Source organism: Phragmites australis, chromosome 8 (genome assembly GCF_958298935.1).
Source record: "Phragmites australis chromosome 8, lpPhrAust1.1, whole genome shotgun sequence".
In the NCBI taxonomy this organism is placed as follows: Eukaryota; Viridiplantae; Streptophyta; class Magnoliopsida; order Poales; family Poaceae; genus Phragmites; species Phragmites australis.
The window spans coordinates 16,272,608-16,289,902 of record NC_084928.1 but is presented as its reverse complement, the minus strand read 5'-3'; positions in this window follow the sequence as shown (position 1 = coordinate 16,289,902).

The window sequence follows — 17,295 nt, the reverse complement described above, 5'->3', positions numbered from 1 at the left end:
AAAAGATGGAGGGAGGCACATCTCAAGTTGGCACAAAGTCTCTACCAAGTAACTATGTAGAGCACCCAGTTTTTCAGTATTGATCACCTTCTGAGCAATTGCATTAAAGAAGTGGCAGAACCGTGTTATGACCACCTTTATGTATCCTGGCTTGATACCCCTGATTGCAATAGGAGCATCTACGTCATCATCACATGACAATCGTGAGACTTCATGCCGATTAGCTTTAAATCTTTCATCGAGACTAGTTTCTTGATGTTGGGTGAGTAACCAGTCAGGACTCTCACACTACGTAAGCACTTGCACAGTGCTTTTTTCTCCTCAGGTGTCAAAGAGTAGCTAGCCAGGGGAAGATAATGTTTCCCATTTGGTCTGTCTTCAAGGTGTAGCTCTGGCCTAATTCCAAAATATGCCAAGTCCTTACGTGACTTGATTCCATCCTTTGTCTTGCCCGTTATGTCTAGTAAGAGGCAAAGGATGCTATCACACATATTCTTCTCAATGTACATGACATTGATGTTGGGGCGAATGTCCAAGTCCTTCTAGTAGGGAAAATACTTAAAGAAAATCGGCATCTTCTTCCATAGCATACCGGTCGACGTCTCAATTTTCTTCATCTTTTTACCCTTCGGCAGCTTCCCAAAAATAACCTTGATGGTCCTAAACATTTCAAACACTAGCGCCCCGCTGCAAGGTTTTGGGCCAGTACCTTTCTCAACTGTGTTGTCAAAATATTTCTTCATCTTGCGGTATCTGTGAGTTCTAAGTAAGAACCGTCGGTGTCATATGTACACTACCTTCTATGAGTATGGAAGGTACATAGATGTGGTTTCATCCAAGCACACAACACATCCTCGCTTCCCTTTAACCTGTCCCAATAGGGAAAAAAAGGCGGGATAATCACCGATGGTAACGACAATCATGCCTTTCAACGTGAAGTATTGTCGTCGAAACTCATCCCACACCCGGACCCCATCATTCCACAGTTTTGCTATATCTTCCATCAGTGATTCTAGAAACACATCTATATCGTTACCAGGTTGTTTCGGTCCTTAGATAAGAATGGACAGCATAAGGACTTACGCTTCATGCATAGTCGAAAGGATTCATTCCAGCGGCACTCAACGCAAACCTTACATTCCTTGGTTCTTCAGTGAAATCTGGATACATGGCATTGAACTTTCTCCATTGGCTAGCATCAGCGGGGTGTCGAAGCTTAGTTTCATCCTTCTTGCGTTTATCAAAATGCCAACACATTAGTTCAGTGTCCCTAGGGTTTGAGTACAAACGCTGCAAGCAGGAGATCACTGGCAGGTACCACATCACCATGGCAGGACTTTTTCTCTTCTTCTCCGTGTCGGAAGAAGTGTCTTCTTCATCATGACCAGCAGTACTCTTCTTTTTCTTCTTTGCATTGGCGAAAGCATCTTCGTCCTCACAATCATCATTCTTCTTGTATCGACTCGCATTGCACACTGGGCATCTATCCAATGCTTTGTACTCATTACGGTAAAGGATACAGTGGTTCGGACACACGTGTATTTTTTGCACATCTAATGACAATAGACATATAAGTTTCTTCGCCTGATAAGTGGTGGAGGGCAAGGAGTTAAGCTTCGGAAGCATGTATGCCAAGAGCCTCAAGAGATCCGAGAAGCTCTTGTCGGACCATCCATTGATGGCCTTCAACCTTAGAAGTTCAAGCACCGAATGTAACACCATAAACTCCTTATCACAGCCCTTCGATTCCTCATACAAAAGTTCCTTCTATGCCTTCTGTAACGCCTCAAAATTATCTATACCTCTCGTGTCCCTTAAAACATGTGGTTCTGTGTGGCGCAATATTTCCTCCAGATCAAAATCGGTATCATCATCCACCATAACATCAGTATCGCCTTCAACTCCCTCAGCATCACCATCCACTTGATCAACAGCGATGTCGTCGTTTGGTTCGCTTGTACGTTGTTCGCCGTGATTGTACCAGCTTGTGTAATCCTCGATAAAACCTCTCAAGATCAAGTGTGATTTGATTATGCTTGATTTGACCCATAATTTCTGGTTCTTGCAGTCAGAATATGGACAATGTATTTCCTTTGTCTTCTTAGTCAAAGCGTCCTTCTTGGCAGCTTCAATAAAAGCAGAAAGTCCTTTAATGTATATTTCTCCATGTCTTGGCGCATCGTACATCCATTCTCTGTCCATCTTTAACATCAACCACAGAATTAGATACATTAATTAATTAATAATAATAAGATCAATTTTAAAAAGAATTTTTTAAAATATAGAAACAATTGGGCATGTTATGGTTATAATATGTCTACGTAATTGAATCTACATTGGCGCAAATTTATAGCTCAAAATAATATAGATTCATTACTCTCTCTCCCTCTACATCTAGATCTAGATCCAAAAAAATCCCCATTCATTACGAAACCTCCTAGAGGCTTAAAAAACATCAAATTGAGGCTGCAATTTTGAAATATAATGCTAGAATCATGTGAATCTACACAATGGTCAACATTTCCACAAATTTTAGCTAATTTAAGGATATAAATGGCTAGAACCATGAGCACTCTAGAACATTTTCAAACCCTAAATAAGCCATAAATCTAAATGTATACTTCAAAAAGATGCTACCTAGGGATGAGATACTCTTACCTTAGATGTCTCCTCTAAGGAATTCAAAAACAAAACCTTCCCCCTTTGTTTTCAAAATTCGCATCCGCCACTTGAGCTGCACTGTTCGAACAACAGTGAGCTTGGTCTGAATCGAGCTCCTCATGGGAGGCACTATTTATGGGATATTTCCACAAGCGGTTGTGAAAACTTGTTTTCACAGGCGGTTCCTTATGAGAACTATGTGTGAAAATAGCTCTATTTCTACAGGCGGTTCACATAAGGAAGGCGGTCCACAACGTCACGGAGCCCAAGCGAGTACTCAGGCAGTTTGTCCTATGAACCACGTGTAGAAATGAACAGTAGGTGTATCAAAAAATAGCTTTTGTAGTAGTGAAAGGATTATATGACATTTACCATGCAAAAGTGATTTGGACTCAAGTGTAAGCACCTACACCTAACTTAACATCCTTGTACCACGAGATCATCAACATAACATAGTTGTACTTGAACCGTAGCAACTCATCATCAACATCACCATCCACTAACCATCATACCACAATAACATCTCAATATCGAATCTCTACTATTGATGCGGATGGACAATAGCTTGCTCATGATTGAGAGCGTGACAATTCAAATTGATCTTACACCCTATAGGGGATACCACTTTACCCACACAACACGAGGACTATTTGGCTTGCGCCACCCACTAATGTGCACACAAGAGGGTACTCGTGACAACCTTTCCCAATTGAGCCCCGACCATTTGAACATGCACATATAGGTGCGGAGGTCCACTAGGGCTACTCCCGGAGCACCCACATTACGCCTAAAGGTGTAGAGGTAACTAGAACTACTCCCTGAGCAAACTAGATACCTCTACAAGCCTATTATGCCCACACCACCTTTACGATGTTACCTCTACAAGCCCATTATGCCCATGACACCATAGGCCCAGAAGTCAAAAGGTCACAACTGCAAAAGGTATTCGGCTTATCTACCATTATATTGATATTTGGTTAGTACAAAAAGTGCTAAAGCCAATGGCAACAATAAACTGTGCTTAATCGACTCAAGTGGGCCTAAAGCATCCAAGACTCCCTTCTTGAGCCATTCCTATCGCCCACTCGAATCTCTTCTCATCTTCACTGACTCACACATCCCATCATCGTATTTGTGTAATAGAAGTAAGCCCTAAGCTTGCGAACGATGGATGAACCATCACTCAACTTCTACCGATGACCTAAGCCTTACTAAGCGTAACATGTTTGTTTTAGGTTACACCATTCAGAACTATACCCAGGGTTACAAAGGATCAAGGGATAACAATACCAAGGAAAATCAATGCAACAAATAGGATCTACTCCAAAAACCAATGTACGACTTATTGACAATGCAACATAAGTAAAGCATAATTTATCACTTGACACAATATAAGATCCCAAATAATGGGATGAAAATGCTTAGATGCTTACCTTGGTGCTCACCTTGATCACAATCCACAACAATGAAATTCGGATCGCCCTCGATCACGCTCACGTCACCCTCTGGTCCTTCGTTCACTAAAGAAGAACGCGTGTAATGTGATGAGCATGAATGAGGTGTTAAGATGTATGCTACCAGATGCACAATGAACGAGGATGCAATACAACAAGTTAAGAATACAATGACACATGAACGAACAAAGAAGTTTTGCAATTCGGGTAACATCAGAACTTCCGACTTAATGTCGGAACTTCCGACTTCGATCGGAACTTCCGGCCTGGAAGTTGAAACTTCTGGTCCATCGGACCTTTCAAACCTTTGAAATTATTGATGCTCGATTAGAAAAAGGTTTAATTGGAAGTTCCAGTACTAAGGTCGGAACTTCTGGTGTTGGCCGGAACATCCGGCACTATCAAAAAATGGGCTCTTTGGTTGCAACTCTATTCAATCGGAAGTTACGGTCCCAAGGTTGGAACTTTTGATCAGGTCAAAAACTCCAGCTCAAATGAGGCTTTTGGGTTGGGTTAACTCGAGTTAAAACCGGAACTTCCAATATGAAAACCGGAACTTCAATATGAAAATCGAAACTTCCGATACCTTTCAGAATACAAAGTTTTGTGAATAACTTAGGTCGTTTCGATTTGTATGTTGAATCCTAACACCTATAAGCATGTATTGGCACTAAAACATTGGTTCTAGACCTCATTTACTCACTCTACAAACTTGATTCTCTAGCTCAACTCATCCAAACATCCTACAAATGCTCCATTTCATCAAGAACAACATGCATCACCATTCTTCAATTTGCAGCTCCAAAACTCGAATTCATCCATCCTAAAATGTGCATTGTTTCTACAATATCCTAGGGAACTTACCCAAGATCTTTGCCGAGGCTTTTGTCCATCGATTTGGGGAAGAATCAAGGGAAAAAGCTTGGAGGAGAGGAGACCACGCTGCTGAAAATTCAGAAAAGAGGGGTGACAAAAATTGATTGAACTCCTCGAAATCTTCATGCATGTGAGCAAGGATTAGATGGATGGAGAGCTAGAAATGTGGGGAACATCATGGAGTGACGCGCATACCTTACTTCATGCTCCTTGAGTGGGATTTTGGGTGGGGAATGAGAGAGGGAGAGGGGAGAGAGAAGCAGCCTTGCTGCTGTTCGGTTTGGAGGGGAGTTAGGGCATGGGAGGGTGAGAAAGTGAGGGAGAGGGGCTGCTGTGGTGGCAGCCGAGTGGGAGAAGAGAGGAGGGGTGGGGCCAGCCCAAGTTGGGTCCCATGAGCTAGAGAGAGAAGCTAATTTCAGCTGCGCAACTATTATAAAAACAAGCACTGAGATTATAACTTCTAAGCGAGACTTAAACTAATGAAAATCCTGACGTTGGTTATTTTTAAAACTCAAAGCAATTATCATACCACCAAATGAGATAACAAGCAAACTATAATGCTTAACATTTAAACAAGATGCTTATGATGATAAATTATACTTAATGACATGATTACGGAATTTGGGACAAATCATCATCAGAAAAATCTCTTGAGCTAACAGATGAAGAAGCAAGAAGTCAAATGCTAAAATCTTAAGTGCCAAGAAGATACCTGAGAATCTGTCTAATAGCTTGTCGATGTGAAGCACGTGAGAAAGCTTGAATTGGTGCACACAAGCATACAACAAATTGTATGTCTGGCCTTGAAGCGGTGAGATACAAAAGTGATCCAATCATGCTTCTATATTCTTTTTGATCAACTGACTCACCATCTTCATCATGATCAAGCATCGTTGTTGATCCAATGGGTGTCATTATCGGCTTGCCGTTTTCCATCTCAAAACGTCGTAGCAGGTCTCGTGTATACTTACCTTGATGAAGAAAAGTAACTTCTTTGGTTTGTTTGACTTGAAGACCCAAAAAGTACGCTAGTTTACCCATCATAGTCATCTCAAATTCCCTGCTCATCGTTTCAAAAAACTAGGACACCAAAGCATGAGAAGAACAACCAAAGATGATATCATCTACATAAAGCTGAACAAATAGTTGATCATTATCATGCTTGAGCACAAACAACGTCTTGTCCACTTGTTTCATTACAAAACCCTTTTCAAGGAAGAAAGTTTTTAATCTATCACACAATGCTCTAGGGGCTTGTTTTAAACCATTCAAAGCTTTAGACAACTTGTATACACGATCTGAATATTTTTCAAAACTAGGTGGTTGCTTGACATAAATCTCTTCATTAATGTAGTCATTCAGAAAAGCACTTTTTACATCCATTTGATATAATCTAAAGCCTTTAGATGCAGCAAAAGCTAAAAGAATTCTAATAGCTTCTAGTCTAGCAACCGAAGTAAAAGTTTCCTCAAAATCTAGCCCTTCTACCTGTGTAAAACCCTAAGCTACAAGTCAAGCTTTGTTTCTAACAACAATACCATCCTCACTTAGTTTATTTTTGAAAAGCCATCTGACTAGGTTATAGACTTTGTTGCGATCAAAATTTTCAAGTTCCTCATGCAAAGCATTGATCCAAGATTCATCAGTTAATGCATGTGAAACATCTTTGGATTCAAAAGAAGCAACAAAAGCTGAATGTGCATGAGAATTAGAATCAATAAACCTTGACCGTGTGACTCGTTCATGTTAGGGAATGGGTTGGCTACGCTAGCCTAAAAACAAAAAATTTCTACATTCACCGAGAAAACCATGCAAGTAGAAGATCATATGTCACACCCGGTTTTAAGACCAAAACCAGATGTAAACTATATGTATGCCAGGATCAGTTTAATCATACATATAGCGAGTTTATTAGTGTAACAGACACAGTGCTTCTTATTACAACGCTAAATTATTACAAAATGACCACACACGGGTCTAAAGAAAAGAACACCACAACGGAAAAAGGAACGGCGCAGCTCCAAGCCAACATGCAGTCGACCGAGAGTTCCACAAGCCAAGAACTCGGTATCATCCTCGGGGAAGTCGTCCTCAGGAAATTCTTCAAAGGTTTCACCTTCTGAAACAGCAAGCGTGAGTATTTCCAATACTCAACAAGTGGGGGAAAAATGAATTTGATATGGTGGCTTGAAACAAGGCTTCCTATTCTCTAGGGTTTCATCTGCATAAAGCCGATTTTTAGCCCTGAACTATGGAAAACAAATTTTTATTTTAACCGGGAAAAGATGTACCAAAAATTTTCTTTAACCTCCGGGAATTCAACCCAATTCCCAAACCAAGAAAAACAACCACCCGACTAATCATGTGAGGGTCCATGCTGCTTATAACCGTGAGCACGGCTGAATATTCAGTTTGACACTCTGCAGAGTTTGCACACTTTACCCACGAGTCGTGATCTTCTCTGTTGCCGGCACCTGATGGTACCTTACACACTTCCAGGGTGTGCGCCAAGAGATCACTACGAGGCTTTTCCAGAGAGTCTCCCAGTATGCACTTGCCCACTGAGGTTTCACCGCCGTACATTAGTGGAGTAACCCTCCACCCCAGAAGCCCCCTCTTGTGCCGGGTAGAATCGGGAAGTAACCCTTCCTTATCTACACATCCGATTGGCTCATACAACACTGGGAGAACATCTAGTTACTAGACCAAGCCGTACCATATTGGTCTCGTGGTTGCTCTGTTTGCCATGGATGTTCGCTCCACGCGCCGGTCCTTAAAATGGTCTGGGCAAGACCTCCAATAACCCCATAAGGGTATACTACCAAACAACCAACCATGCTGGGAAAAGTAGCCCTTTCTTGCCCAAAACCCCAATTATCTTTGTTGTTAACTCCCTTAACAACATCAGTTTCCATGATATTCTTCCTATATCAATTTTTAGTTCATAACTCAAGATTCATCACCTACACGCTACATGTTCATCTAAAGCATGGCTAAGCATAAACATGATGATCTTGTATGGATAAAACATCTATATCTAACACTAATATTTGCTATACTACCCATTTTTGTAAAACAGCATGCATATTTGACAAAGACTAGCTTTATGTAAAAAATTTCTGGGTTTACAACATGGTCAAGACACTTGCCTTCGTCGAAGTGTTGCACAGGTCCTTCAAAATCTTCCTCCTGAAAGTTGCCGAACTCCTGGACTGAATCGTCTACACGAGCACACAATCTAACATAAGAACAGTACACCAAACATTCCTAAAACTAGATTAAAAAACCTATAAACAGAATCTACGCGATGCTACGATCGTTTGAGCATGAAAATCGCCTAAATCGGAGCTACGAGCAAAAAGTATTGAGCTTTTGAAGTTATAGGGGCTATTCTGCAAATTTTACTTGAATTTCAGAGAATTACCGAATTGTTTTTATACTGAAAATCTTATTTATAAAACAAATCCAGGGGTTTCTATAAAAGTACAGAGCTTTTATGTGGTTACAGAGAAGTCTAGGGGCTAAAGTGCAAGATTGCCATTTTCCTAAATTATTATGATTCGGAAATGACTGGATAAAAGCTTCGATGATGTGGTATTGACACATAAGCAGATTGGATGACATGGCAGGCTAATATGGACGATGACGTGGCTCTGCGGCTGATTGGGATTATGGAGACGACACGTCGAATTATGTGATTGGCTGGGCGAAGAGTTATTTTGCTTCTAATCCGGATCGTTCATCTCAGATCCGACAGCCAGGAATCAAAAGGGCTTTGGCCGGCGGTGCAAGCTCAGGCGGCGGCTAACTAACGGCGACGCATGGTGGCGGGGGCTCACCGGAGATGCGCAAAGTGCACATACGGGCTCCGTTTGCGACGGGAAAAAGCGTAAAATGGAGAGGAGGGGCAGGGGGTCCTCACCGAGGCTTCACGGTGGCTAGATACGGCTTGGTGGCGGCCAGCGATGAAGGAGGGCGGCCGGCGGGGTCGTAGCTCGATGGGAGATGGCTACGGCGGCGGAGAGGCGCCGAGGGGCGGTGGAGAAGCTGTCTCGTTCTCCTACTAAGCTGAGAAGGCGATTAGAGAGGCCGGAGATGACACAGCGGCGCTAAAATGGTGGCGGCGGCGCACACTCACCGGCAGTGAAGAAGAAGCCGGCGTCGGGGAAAAATCCGAGTGGAAAAGGAGGGGGAAACGGGTGCAAAATGTGCGGGATGTCGCAAGGGAGATGATGGATGGCTTAAATACGTGAGATAGGGAGAGCATCAGCCGGAATTTGAAGAGAAGCGGCCGGCGGCCATGGCGTTCAATGGTGTCGGTTTTCTTGCTTTGATTGGGCAATAGAGAGAGGTAGAGAAGGGGGAAACGGGCGGAATCACTTGGTGGGGAGCTATGGCATTGAATCCAGCCGATTTTGGAAGGGGAGGGGGCACGGGGAGGCGCCGATTCGGTGGTGAGCTGGCGGAGGGGATCGGGCACGCCGGAGGTTGAAGAAGCGGAGCCGGCGGGTTGGCGCGGCTCGGCTCGGGTGGATGGGCGCGGCTTGGCTCGGCTCGGGTGGGCCTGCTTGGCAGCGGAATAGAGGGCGGGAGGGGGCGACTCGGCCTAGCGCAGCAGGCCAGCTCGGGTGGGGTGGCCCACACGGGAGGAAAGGAGAGGCACGGCCCAAGAGAGAGAGACGGGCCGGCGGGAAAAGAAAGAAAAAGAAAAGGCTCGTAGGGAGAAAGGAAAGGGGAGAGAGGCGTGTTTGGGCCGGATTAAAGGAAGAAACGGCCCGAGAAGGTTTTGTTATTTTGAAGTGTTTTTCTTTTATGCTTTTGAACCAAAAGGGGGTTTCCATTTTATTTTAAACCAATTTTCGCAAAGGGTTTTTTAAACGAGCGCCAACTAGCGAAACTTAGCAAATTTCCACACAATAAAAACCTTTATGCATCTATAATGGCATGAATGCATCAAACATTATCCTAGGACAATTTAAATTTAGAAATTAATTTTCCTATTGAACAAAATTGCAACCACCTATTTAATTTCTAGGAAAATTTTAAATTATTGCAAAAATTGAAATTTGGGGTGTTACATCATAGATCATTACCACTTGATACGCAGTGCAACTGAAAAAGAGTTGGAATAGACCAATCCAATGTCGTGCACATCAAAGTCCTCAAACAACTTCTCGACCAGATCTGAGACTAGTCGCGCGCAGGTGGTATGCTCCTCGACCAGCTCCGAGCTGGTGGTCGTGCTTCTAGACCAATTCCTCGAGCAGGTCTATCGTGTCCTCGACCAGCTCCGAGTGGTCATGCAGTTCTTCATGACCAGGCGGGTAGGTATGTCGACTAGCCGAGTATGTCCTCGACCAGCTAGACAGAAGCGTCACAATCTTCACGCCGAGGAGATCAGTGCCACAATAGCAGCCACCACCTCTGTGGTATCCGCACGTACTGGGTAGGATTGTCGAGCGCTGATGTGCTAGCACCGCGCACTCAGGTAGGGTTTTGGGAGATCGTATGGAGTGTTGCGGTTAGGGTTTTGGAGTGGCTCACGACATGTTTTCTGACAAACCTGAAAACTACCTTTATGACTACCTAGTTACGGAATAGCGTTTGGCAGCCCCAAAGTATATCACTACATATTCTGGGAATCAATGACGATCTCTGGTCTAAGGATCCTACAGGTACACCATCTAAGATAATAACTAATGGTACATCATCAATAACAATCCCAGCAGTATCTCAAGGTGGGTCTATCCAACATAATATTCTCCAACATAAATGTCCACATTATTGACCTGGTATTTACATACCAATGATTCATGAAACGTGATCATCAATCAATACATGTGCTGGTCTTATGAATCATCGCACTCATACGTGACCAGGGATCAATTTAGAATAACATCATGATACAAACAAAGAGTTCCACGAACAAGTCATATATTTGCCAATCAATGTAAATGATAGTCATTCTTGGAATAACACATTATTCAAAAGTACATAAATATAGATGTGATACAATTATCTATATGATTGCCTCTAGGGAATATTACCTTCAATCTCCCACTTGCATTAGAGTCAATCATGTAAGTATCTAATAGCCATAGCTCTCATGTGCACCTCATGCTTGGGCCACAGGAGTGGTTTTGCCAACAGATCAAAAATATTCAAATCCATGTACACCTTGCATATCTTCACATCACCCTGATCTAAAATCTCTCGAATAAGGTGATAGAGCCGCAGTATATGTTTGGACTTCTAGTGCGACCTAGGTTCCTTGGCTTGCGCAATGGCTCCACTATTATCACAATAGAAATCCATTGGACTAGAAGCACTAAGCACCATACAGAGCTCAAAAACAAACTTTCTGATCCAAACAACCTCGTTTGTAGCTTTAGAACCTGCGATATACTCGGCCTCCATCATGGAATTGGCCACCATTTCTTGTTTGGAACTCGTCCAACTCACTGCTCCTCCGTTGAGGCAAAACACAAAATAAGATTGCGATCTCAAATCGTCCTTGTCAGTTTAGAAGCTAGCATCGATGTAACCATTTACAACAAGCTCCTCCACACCGCCATAGATTAGGAGCATATCCATAGTTCCTATCAAGTACTTTAGGATATTCTTAACTGTTACCCAGTGAACTTCACCCGAGTTTGATTGGTATCTACTCGTAACACTTAAAACATAGGAAACATCTGGGTGTGTAAAAAGCATAGCATACATGAAGGACCCGATAGTGGAAGCATAGGGGATCGCACTCATCCTCTCATGCTCATCAGGTGTCATAAAAGACACTAACTCTTGCTGAGAGTAATGCTATGTGACATTGGCAAAAAACCTTTCTTGGAATACAGCATATTGAACCGTTTCAGTACCTTGTGAATGTAGGTACTCTGGCTTAATCTGATTAGCCTTCTGGACCTATCTATAAATCTTTATGCCCAATACGTATGATGCCTCTCCAAGATCTTTCATTGAGAAACTCTTTCACAACGAAGATTTGACTGCATCAAGCATTGGAATATCATTCCCGATCAACAATATGTCATCTCCATATAAGACCAAAAACACAAGTGTGCTCCCACTAGTCTTTTTGTAAATACAAGGCTCTTCTTCATTATTGATGAAATCAAACCCTTTGACCACTTCATCAAAACGAAGATTCCAACTTCGAGAAGCTTACTTTAGTCCATAGATAGACTTTTGTAGCTTGCATATCTTCCTAGTATTTCTTGGATCGACAAAACCTTCAGGCTGTGTCATGTACACATCCTCACTTATCTTTTCATTGAGGAAATCCATTTTGACATCCATTTGCCATATCTCATAGTCATAATATGCGACAATTGCTAGGATGATCCGGATACACTTTAGCATTACGACGGGTGGAAACATTTCATCATAATCAACTCCTTGAATTTTCCAGAAACCTTTCACCACCAATCGTGCCTTATAGATGTGAACATTTCCATCACTATCTATGAAGCGCCCCGAGTTACTCCCGATGCTTAAAACCATTATTATACCAGTCACTAGATCAGTCACTGGTAAATAAGAGCCTTACAATACATGATACCACAGTCATATAACACAGGAAGTGGTGAGAAGGATCCACCATCCCAAAAATACATAAGGGATTCCTACGATCAACAGAATCCACATTATTAGAGTGCAAAGTAGGAACAGCATGAAGGCACGCCACTCCACATGCAACTCAGAGGCGGACACGACCAAGACCTACTTGTCAGCCTCACCATCTACTTCGGTGAAGTCTGGATCATCCTCTGAAAGCACAAGCAAGAGTGAGTACAAACGTACTCAGCAAGTCCCAACCTTTGCCTTACCGCAGGGGTATAAATACATGCATATGATATTGATAAGGAATAAGCTGTAAGGTTAATCTTTGCGGAAATATCAAGTTTACACATCCAAGGGGGGTATTTTCCATAAAGCAGTTTTGTGATAGCATCATATCAATATTTATAAAGGAAGGAGGGTTCGGCCATGATGGAAAGTCAACAGGGCCCAATTTTTAATGATGCCCGACACCCCGTCCATAGCAATCCATAGCACACTGCTGGACCTATTTTCCGAAAATGGGTACACCTTGCCCACACACTCGCCAAGGAAACACACGCAGCCCAAAATAGTTACTGTGATCGAACCATAGTTCGTCTATGACTGTGGACATGGCTATTCAAATAGTTTAACCTCTGCAGAGTTGTACATTTTACCCACAAGCTGAGTTGGCACATACCACCGTTGTGGTAGTGCAACTCAACAAAGCCATTACCCACCACAGCATCGCCTCACTAGTCACCTACGGGAGCTAACCAGAGGTTCCTAACCTCTAACTAGGCCTCCAACGGGGTCGCCAAGCATGCACCTGCTTACACCAGCTCCGTGGTATCTTGTTGCACAACTACCTAAGGACAACCAGTTGACTAGTTGGCGGGGTTTAGACTAAGCACTGCCACATAAAGGGTCGAGTGGCTGCACTGTGAAGACTAGGTACGATGTCACATCAACTTGGTCCTTAAACGAGCCAAGGCAAACATCTCCACATGGAGCCTACAACATAGGCAGCTCTCCTCACGAAACCTACCACACAGACAGAGCTTCAACTCCCAAGACATTCCCAACAGAACTCTGATTTGCCCCACCTCTTACTAGTTCTTGGTTGCTATCAATTTTCAACAAGTTTTCCCATCCCACAACTCATGCAACACCAAAGTGATGCGTGTTTGTCCAATCTTCCGAAGGTAATATGATAAGTCAATTGGTGGAGTTTCGATGTTGATGATCCAAAGGCTCCGATCATAATAGATCGAGAACCCTCGCAACCACTACACCACTACTCCGTGGTTATCAACCGTACCAAGACACGGTTGACCTCGCTAAGAAGGTTTTTCTTGCAAGCGAATCAAGAACACAAGTAAGAACATATAGATGCAATCTGAGCATTGCTAATTACCAATGAAGTACTTGAGTTGGGGTTCAACAAACCAATAAATGGTGAAACTGTATAAAACAGAATAATCTAAGCTAAACCTAAGACTAAACAATGATAGCTACTATATATATATAGGGGGACGTGAGGAGGTCGACCTAGGGTTGTGCAGCCATGGAAAGAGGCGTGCACAACCTGAACTCCCACCCCGACACGATTACAAGACCCAACAGGGTCCAAAATGGTAATGCAGCACCTTGTTTCTTTGCCTTTGACTAAATTATAGGGAATCTTTGGTTGAGCATAGATCCATTGGAAAGATATCGTCATAATCTTTCCAGAATGTCCAATATCGCCTAAAACAGACTTCGTATGAGAGAGTTATGCTCGTTTTACGGACATGTTGTCCTGAGACTCGACCACGACCGTGATTAGAGCCCAACCTCGAGTCCGAGTAGACTTGGCCTTCGAGGGATGATGTCCGGGTAAAGCTGTAGTGCTTCTCCCACGTTCCTAATCAATAAAATATCACAAGAATTTAGTAGTAATCCATCCAAGAAAGCATGAACAACGAGAAACGAGTTCACCTGGTGGTCTAATTGTCATGCATGTGCTCTTGTAATTGGACCTTATATAATTTGAGAAATATTAATAGTATTGATTGTATCTGAAGGAGCCATGAGTTCATCATCCCCCCCCCCCCCACTTGAATTGGAGTCGTACTCAACTCAAGCTCTTCTTCTTCTCCCAAGTAGGGCTTCAAATCTGAAATGTTAAATGTAAGACTAACCCCAAAACCTATAGGTAGATCTAATTTATATGCATTGTCATTGATTTTCTCAATTATCTTAAATGGTCCATCTGCATTGATTTTCTTAGTTCTGGAAACCTATCCTTCCTCAAATGCAACCAAACTAAATCACCCGGTTTAAATTTTATTTCCTTCCTACCTTTACTTCCAACAATCCTATTATTTTTAGTCATGCTCTCTATATTCTTTTAAGTTGTTTCATGCAACTTAAGAATAAATTCAGCACATTTCTTAGTATTTAAATTAAGTCTTTCAAAAGTAGGCAAATGTAGTAAATCAATAGGAGCACGGGATTTAAATCCATGTTCATCGGGTGAGAGCAAGGTCTCGCCAGATAAACGTTCAAGACCTTATGGGCCCCACCTGGTAGGGCATATTAAATGTCTTTCCCCGAAGTCTCACCCATTCGGGAGAGATCTGGCCCGCCGAACAGGAGAGATCTTCGTTGCTACGATGCTAGGTGGGCCCACCAAAAAGGTGTCTCCCGAACAGTGGCTACGTTCCTTCTGAAATATCGTACAAATATCTAATGACACTGAATGATTTGACAAAAAAATGGAAAGTTGAACACGGTGATTCTAATGGGAACTGTGACATACATGGGCATTGCGTGTTCATCAAATTAAATTATTTTGACCAAAGCAAGGTGTTTCTTGTACATGGGGCGACACCTTGCTATCGCATGTTCAACGAGCGAGACAAAGGTGTCGCCCATTCACCGGGCGACAGTAAGGTCTCGCCCGGTGAATAGGCGACACATCTTACTCACGGTTTTTTAGTTCCTTGTCAACCAGGGCCCATAAGATCTTGCCTGTTCATTGAGCGAGACCTTACTCTCACCCGATGGACGAGCAATGGTAGCCTATCACTACTATTTTTTAAACGATAATATAATTTTGCATATATATATATATATTCGGGAGGGGGTGGGGTGGAGTTGTGTTGAAGAGAAGAGAATGAGGGGGGTTTTCGGCAGATTTACTGTACATGGTTTTTCTTTTATCTCCTTTTCTTCTATCATTTCATGATTAAGGTTTAATTAAGAAAACACAAGAGAAACCAGCGAAAGACCAAGAAACCAACCAAAACAAAAAGAAAAACAGCAAGCACACCGAGGGAAAAAATAAAGAAAAATAAATCTAAGCAAATTTTTATTTGGCTTATTCTATTTATTTCTTGGCATGATTAAATTCTAGGAAATTAGAAATTTGAGCTGTTACAATACCGTTACTGTTTGGGTTTGCAATTATTGAATCAAACACTACCTATGATATATCGTCCCTGGAAATGGATCCTCTGATGCACGGACCAAATTTGTCTTGTGATTACTTTTTCTGGTGGATGTTGCATTACACTTCAGCTAGGCAATAGCTTGGACGCCGCAGACAGCGTAGAACATATTCACAGTCCACGATATTCTGATACTATCAGTTTTCTCATGTTCTTGGTTTTTTAGTTTTGCCATGTTGCTGCTCTGTTTTTTCTGGAGTAGCATTAGTGTGCAAAAAGGTAAGTCCAAATTATTTAGTTATTTAGATTAAGTGTGTAGCTTGAGTGCGGCACTGTAAGTTCTAGTTTCGGTGAAAATGGAAAAATTAATCAAAGTTGGGATAGTGCTTTATGTTGTCGAGGATTTGATACTCTTTTGCAAATTATTTTGTGATATGGAAAATAGGGATACGTATGTAATTGTAGAAGTAGACTGTGAAGAGAGACATATAGTTTATAAAAGTTCAAGTCCCTAAGTTAAGTAATAGCTTTACATTCTATCTCGTTTTGATTATTTTTGGATTAACGATGAAATATGGGATGTCTAACTCTAAAAACTAGAAATTTGGCTGCGTCTGGGGCTTAAGACCTAATCGACTAGGGATTATTTCTGTCGTGGATCTTCGATGGATATTGGTCTTCTACTCAACTTGTCTCGAGGAGTTTCAGAACTTCTGAGATCTAAAGGCATGACTTGCTTGTGTTTTGATTTGTTTGATGTGAGACTCGATGTTTGATTGCTTGATTCGATGTTTTGGACGTGCCCCTCTCTCTGGCTTATATAGTTAGGGATACTCATAAGTAATATATCTGGACTCCTCTAGATGTAATCTAATTGATTATAGAACTCCCGAATATTTAAGATTTCTTACTGAATAAGAGATAGTTTTCTAATTCGATATCATCATCTTTCTTATATTTTTGCTCCATATCTTACTCTGTAGCGGCTACGATCAGCCCCATATCGAGTAAGATACATATGATTCTCATATATTTCTTCAGAGATATATGAAATATATGAAATAATTATATATCCTCGTCAATGGTGAGGAAGATGATTGAAAATTTTACAGGTACATATGCAGAGCTATCCCGTTCAGCCATCCTGCTGAACCGTGTAGAATCATCTTAGAATTAAACCTGCAACTTTGTATGGGATTCATGTAAGGAAAACCATATCTCCATGTAAGCAAATTTTTACTTGAATTATGCACTATGTTCTTTTTAGATAATAGCTAGAAACTTAGTTTCGGGCCTTTACACTGCACAATGCA